Genomic DNA, 6,275 nt, shown 5'->3' with positions numbered 1-6,275 from the left:
TTTTACAAGAATATATAACAATAAGAATAAATCTCAGAGATATTATATTCAGTGGACAAGCCAGATGCAGAAGAGAATGGTAAAATTCCACTTATAAAAATGTCTCCAAAGAGGCTAAACTTACCTACGCTGTTAGAAGTCGGATAAAGGAGCAGAGAATAGTCACTAGAAGGGAGCGTGAGGGGACCCTCTGGAGGCTGGTAATTTTCTATTTCTTGTTCTGTGTGCTGATTACCTGCTGCGCTCACTTTGTGTACTCACTGAGCAATTAAATTAGGATCTGTGTGTTTTTCTGCATATACACTGTAATTGTTGTTTGAAGTTTCCCTTATAAAAATTCTGAGAGTTGCGTTAGATGGATCGAAAGGTTTCTTCTGGCTCTAAAATCCGGATTCTGAGATGAGGCTCAGTTATCACCCCCTTGTTCCTGAGAGGCAGCTGCTGCAGACTGTAAACTCGACAGAACTAGGCGAACAGACTGGCTCCTTTCAATTCCGCCGATCATAAATGCCTCTGCTTGACAGTTCACTTTACTTTCACTGGCTCTCAACACAGAAATTCACACAAAGAAATGCAACAGCAACCATATGCTCAATGCTTTGGGATGATGCAATTTCACAAACTTCCATAGGGTGGCGAGGGTGCTATTTTTTGACAGTTTCTACACATTTACAGCCTTTCTTCCTTTCCCCCCACTTTTTCACAATGTGCATGTTTTCTTATTGGTAGTTATTCTAAAAGTTGAAGAATGCAACTTTTAATGGGTGTTCAGCAACTTAAGAATCTATAACTTAAGAACACAAATTAAAAAATATATATGTGTACCAGAAACTAGAATTTCTGAAATACTAGAAAATTAGCACAAGACATGGCCCAAGGGAAGATAACAGAAAAGTGAGTTGCAGGGTGCTGAATAAAGTCACAGTGTGGTTTATATGGAAGCCTTCTCCTCCCCTTGACAAAACATATCAGGCCTGGGATAAGCATGGACCACTCTAAGATCTTCTCTAGTCAGAAAGTGACAGATGGTTTGCAACAAAGTGGATGGAAGTATTTTCCTCCATGCATTCACATCCTTTTGCAAAGTGGTTTTGCAATAACTCTCATCAGAGGATGGAGCTATTTCCATCCTCTGGAATTGTTGAATTTAGGTTGATCTTAGGGTCTGAGTTAACCAATAGGAAGCAGCATAAATGATTCTCTTCTAGTTCTGAACATAGGGCTCCAAAGCCCTTGCACACTCCCACTTTTTCTTTTGGACCCCTGCCTACGTCATGTGACAAGCTTGAGCTTGTTGTACCTTCTGGAAGATGAGAGGCGACACAGATCATTCATTCCCATTGTCCTAGCCAGCCAATAGCTTGCCTTTAGCCTATCATCAGCCAACCAAAGATATAGGCTGCAGGCAAAGAAGGGAGAGAGAGAGAGAGAGAGAGAGAGAGAGAGAGAGAGAGAGAAGGAGAGAGAGAGAGAAAGGAGAAGGGGGAAGGGTGGGAATGCAGATGGTCACTTCTCCTGTGTGCCCTGGGTGGAATCAAACCCAGGACTTCCACACTTCCTCAGCTCTACTGCTGAGTCCACTGGCCAGGGCCTCCACTAAGTTTCAAGGTGATTTGTTATGCAACTTTGCCTACTACTATATCAGAAATCTCAATTGCACCTGCTTGCCTTCTGCCAACCTTCCTGATACAGCTTCATTATATGGGGCAAGCCTTAGCCTGGAAGTCAAAAACTTTGGATTCAAGTTTTATAATGGTACAAAAATAAAAAATTTGGAAAAACCACCTTTGTGGCATTTTAATGTCATAATGAGTGCACAATTGATGTGTTGATTCTAAACAGTGAGGCCCTGGCCGGTTGGCTCAGCGGTAGAGTGTCGGCCTGGCGTGCTGGGGACCCGGGTTCGATTCCTGGCCAGGGCACATAGGAGAAGCGCCCATTTGCTTCTCCACCCCTCCGCCGCACTTTCCTCTCTGTCTCTCTCTTCCCCTCCCGCAGCCAAGGCTCCATTGGAGCAAAGATGGCCCGGGTGCTGGGGATGGCTCCTTGGCCTCTACCCCAGGCACTAGAGTGGCTCTGGTCGCAACATGGCGACGCCCAGGATGGGCAGAGCATCGCCCCCTGGTGGGCAGAGCGTCGCCCCATGGTGGGCGTGCCGGGTGGATCCCGGTCGGGCGCATGCGGGAGTCTGTCTGACTGTCTCTCCCTGTTTCCAGCTTCAGAAAAAAAAAAAAAAGAAAGAAACATGCAAAGGTGTGTACTCTTTTTTGTTCAGTAACTCTACATTTTGCATATTTTAGCACGAGGAAGTACAATTACACTTTGGAGGTCTCTTTCCTGTTGCTTTTTTAGCATGGTGCCTGGCAGCCATCAGTCAGTGAATGTTGACTGCCTGACCAATGAAATGCACCAATGGGCACTCACCAGATGCTAATAGAAAGGCACGATCATAATTTACATATACCCTATGACTGCTAAATGTCTCAGCAAGAATCTTATATGTACCATGAAGGCAAAGATCCTGTTGACATTATTCACTTTGTATCATAATACCACACAAAATGTACTCCTTATTGTAGAACAAATCAGAATCCAAATAAATACTCTCCAGTGAAAGCAAAAATAATTTTTGAAATTTAAAAACTCTACTGAAAATTTCAAACTAACAGAAAATATATTAATTATTTCTGTACAGTCTATTCCAATGGACACAGTAGTTAACTAGCATTTTGGATGGGTTGTATACAATTCATAGATTATCTATACCTAATGATATACTGATTTTGAGAAAAAAAGATTGCTAAACATCATGTTGGTCTATCATTGTTATAAAAATTCACAGTCGGTTTCTAAATATAGTAAAATAAGATAGGCGAAAAAATGTTTGCAATGATAGAAAGAACTGTGTTCCTGATTTAAGCTGTAGCCTATGTTACATTATATAGTGTTTCAATGCTACTGCAGAGTAAGTCTTGACAATTAGCAATTCCAGAACATGGTATCCACAAGTGCACCCTTCAGAGTTCAGCTTCAGACCTAAGCCTCTTGCACCTGGGTGGCAGGTACATGGGCCGAGCTGGGAAATGTAAAAATCACTCTCAACCTTGCAGGAGTTGGTGGGCTCCTTTTGAGGAAATTCAAGGGGTTCTGAGATGATCAAAATGGCATGCCAGAAAAAAATAAAAATAAAAACTACATAGAATCGGGGACAGTTTCATTCACGCCAATGTCAGAGTTCGTTGCACAAATGTCTTAATTTGTCGTTTCAAGAGGAATCTGGAAATATTGAACACATCAAAAGAATGATCTGTTGTGATGTGGTGATTTTTTTTTTCTTTTGAGAGCCACATCTCATGAGAGAGCTTCTGTCAGCCAAGTTACCCACGACAGGTTTGTGTCCCTGCTGTGACTGTGAATGGCAGCTTCATACAGTGTTTGTGCAGGAGAAAAAAGAAAGAGTTGCTTGCTCCGAATCAGGTCTGCCACAGGCCTAAAAGCCACAAAGAACAACTGCATCTTCAAATAGCTGAAACTCCAATTTAAGGTGCTTTAGCGTCCATCCTCCCTCAAGTATGAGTGCTTGAGATGATTATGTCCAAGGGGCTACATCCTATGGAAAATGAAAGGCATGGGCCTCACAAGGACCTTTACCTCCCTGCCATCATGACACTGTCCCTTACCTGCCTTACCCGTTAACTCTCTGGATAAGGAAAACATTTGAAATACCAAAACAAAACACTTCTTCCTATGAACTGCTATCGTCTCTTGTAGGAACTGACATTTCAGTGCTGATACAGGGTATAAAAACAATTTATATTATTTGTGTTTTGCTTTACTGGAAACTTTCTACTAAAGTAAAATTCGAGAAAGAAATCAAGCAAAATTCCATCTTGAAGTTAGTATTTTTTATTTTCTTAATACAACTTCCAGTCTGAGTCCATGTGCATATTTAAGGATTACATTTTTATATCATCATGTAGTGGATTTTGTAGTCTACACATGTACTTAGTTTTATAACGTGCTCTCTCATTTTTCTGAAGTTGTTTTGTTCTATTCTTTTGTTTTATTTTTACCTCTCCCCCCTTTCCCATCGACTCTGCCAACACCATCATATTTCTAATATAACAAATATTTTCAATGTTATATTGGTGTGTATCTTTTCAGATTATTTTTCTGCACTCTGTGGTATGCAAGATTCTAACCCCACACTGAACCAACCATGCCATTGTAAACTCCCAGTCTTTGAGTGTGGGTGAGACTGTGACTATGTAATATTACTTGTCATTGGCATACATTATATGTATATGGCAATTTGAAGGGATTTTGCTGATGCAAGTAAAGTCCTTAACCAACTTCCTTTGAGTTAATCAAAATGAGATTATCCTCAGTGACCTGACCTAATCATGTAAGGCCATAAAAGAGGTACTGCGCCCTTTCTAAGAGGAAGGGAATTCCCTGCTGGCTTTGAAGCAATAAATCACCAGGTTGTAAGAGGACCTTCTGGCTAGAATCTGAGGCTGGGCTTTCATCACTGAGAGTAACCCCTAGTGGACAGCTAGAGAAAAAAACAGGACCTTGGTCCAACAGTTGCAAGGTACTGAATTCCCCAAACAGCCTGAATATGCTTGGAAGAGGAGCTCACGCTAAGCCCAGCTTACACTATGATCTCCCCCTTGTAAGATACTGGGCAGAGAAGCCAGTAATGCTATGCCCAGATTTGTAACTTGGGGAAACTGAAATCATATAGAGTGACAAAGAGTGTTGTTTTAACAAAATTTGTGGTAATAAGTTTTGGCATCAATGGGAAACGAATACATAATCATTTACAAACATGTAGAGATAACATTGCTGTTGTTTATAATAGGATGTTAAAATACAGCTCTGTAGCTGACAAAACCACAATTGTAGTCAGTTTTCAATACCCCTCCATCAATAATGAAAGAAAAAGTAGATACAAAATCAGCAAAACAGAGTATTTCAACAGCACAATCAGTAATCTTAACCTAATTAAGCACACCACCCAACAATAGCAGAATACATATCCTTTCTAAGGGTGCTTGGAACACAGCAAATGGATCATATTCTGGGTCATACAGCAATGTTAAGTGCATTTAAAAGAATGAAAATTACAAAAGTATTTTCTTTCATCAATACAGAATTAAATTAAACTTAATAACAGAAAGACCTGAAAAATGCTCCAAATATTTAAAAACTAAATAACACATTTCTATGTAACCCTATAAATTAGAGGAGAATTTGAAAGGGAAATTACAAAGTATGTTGAACTACATGAAAAATGAAAACAAAAATGTCAAAATTCATGCAAACAGTAATTAAAAGTAAATTTACAGAAATAAATTTCCATATTAAAAGAGCTAGAAGGTCTCAAATGAATAACAACAGCTTCTACACAAATAAATTAGAAAAAGGAAGAACAAAAGAGCCAAATAAAGTAGGAGAAAGAAAACAATAAAGATAAAAGCATGAATAAAAGGAACTAAAACAACATCAAAAAATAGAGACAAAACAATGTAACTAAAAGCTGGTCCTTTGAAAACACCAGTAAGAGTAATAAACTTCTAGACACACTGATGATAAAAGAGTAAAGGCACAATTTACCAAGTCAGGAATGAGAGAAATAATATCACAGTTTCTGTGGATTAAAAGAATATAAATATGGAACATTATTTTAAAAAACATTATGCCAATATGTTAAACAACTTAGGAGAAACAGAAAATAATCCTTAATGTTTCTGATCAAAGTAAGTAAAAGTTGAACTTTCTTCCTCCCATGATCTCATCAAAATTACAACTAAATGCCCTGTCTGGTTGGCTCAGTGGTAGAGTGTCAGCCTAACGTGTGGAAGTCCTGGGTTCGATTCCCAGCCAGGGCACACAGGAAAAGTGCCTATCTGCTTCTCTACCCTTCCTCCTCTTGTTTCTCTCTTTCTCTCTCTCTCTCTTTCTCTTCCCCTCCTGCAGCCACTGCTCCATTGGAGCAAAGTTGGCCTGGGTGCTGAGGACAGCTCCATGGCCTCCACCTTAGGTGCTAGAAGGTCTCTGGTTGCAATGGAGCCATGCCTCAGATGGGCAGAGCATCACCCACTAGTGGGCTTGCCAGGTGGATCCCGGTCGGGTGCATGCGGATATCTGTCTCTCTGCCTCTCTGCTTCTCATTTCAGAAAAATATAAAATAAAATAAAAAAATTACAACTAAACTACAGAACTACCACCAATGAGAACTGGCTGAAATCTAACTGAACAGAAATCCCATA

At 40.0% G+C, this 6,275-nt stretch overlaps 1 non-coding gene across 1 annotated transcript; it reads left to right on the top strand.

Annotated features, from left to right (window-relative positions):
* Positions 1-5,818: 5,818 nt before the first annotated feature.
* TRNAV-AAC (transfer RNA valine (anticodon AAC)) lies at positions 5,819-5,894 on the top strand. The gene has a single exon. It is a non-coding gene; the product is annotated as a tRNA-Val (tRNA).
* The last annotated feature ends 381 nt before the right edge of the window (positions 5,895-6,275 follow it).

Source organism: Saccopteryx bilineata, chromosome 6, assembly GCF_036850765.1.
Source record: "Saccopteryx bilineata isolate mSacBil1 chromosome 6, mSacBil1_pri_phased_curated, whole genome shotgun sequence".
In the NCBI taxonomy this organism is placed as follows: Eukaryota; Metazoa; Chordata; class Mammalia; order Chiroptera; family Emballonuridae; genus Saccopteryx; species Saccopteryx bilineata.
Note: the sequence above shows the minus strand (reverse complement) of the source record. Positions and strands in the feature narration are given on the sequence as shown.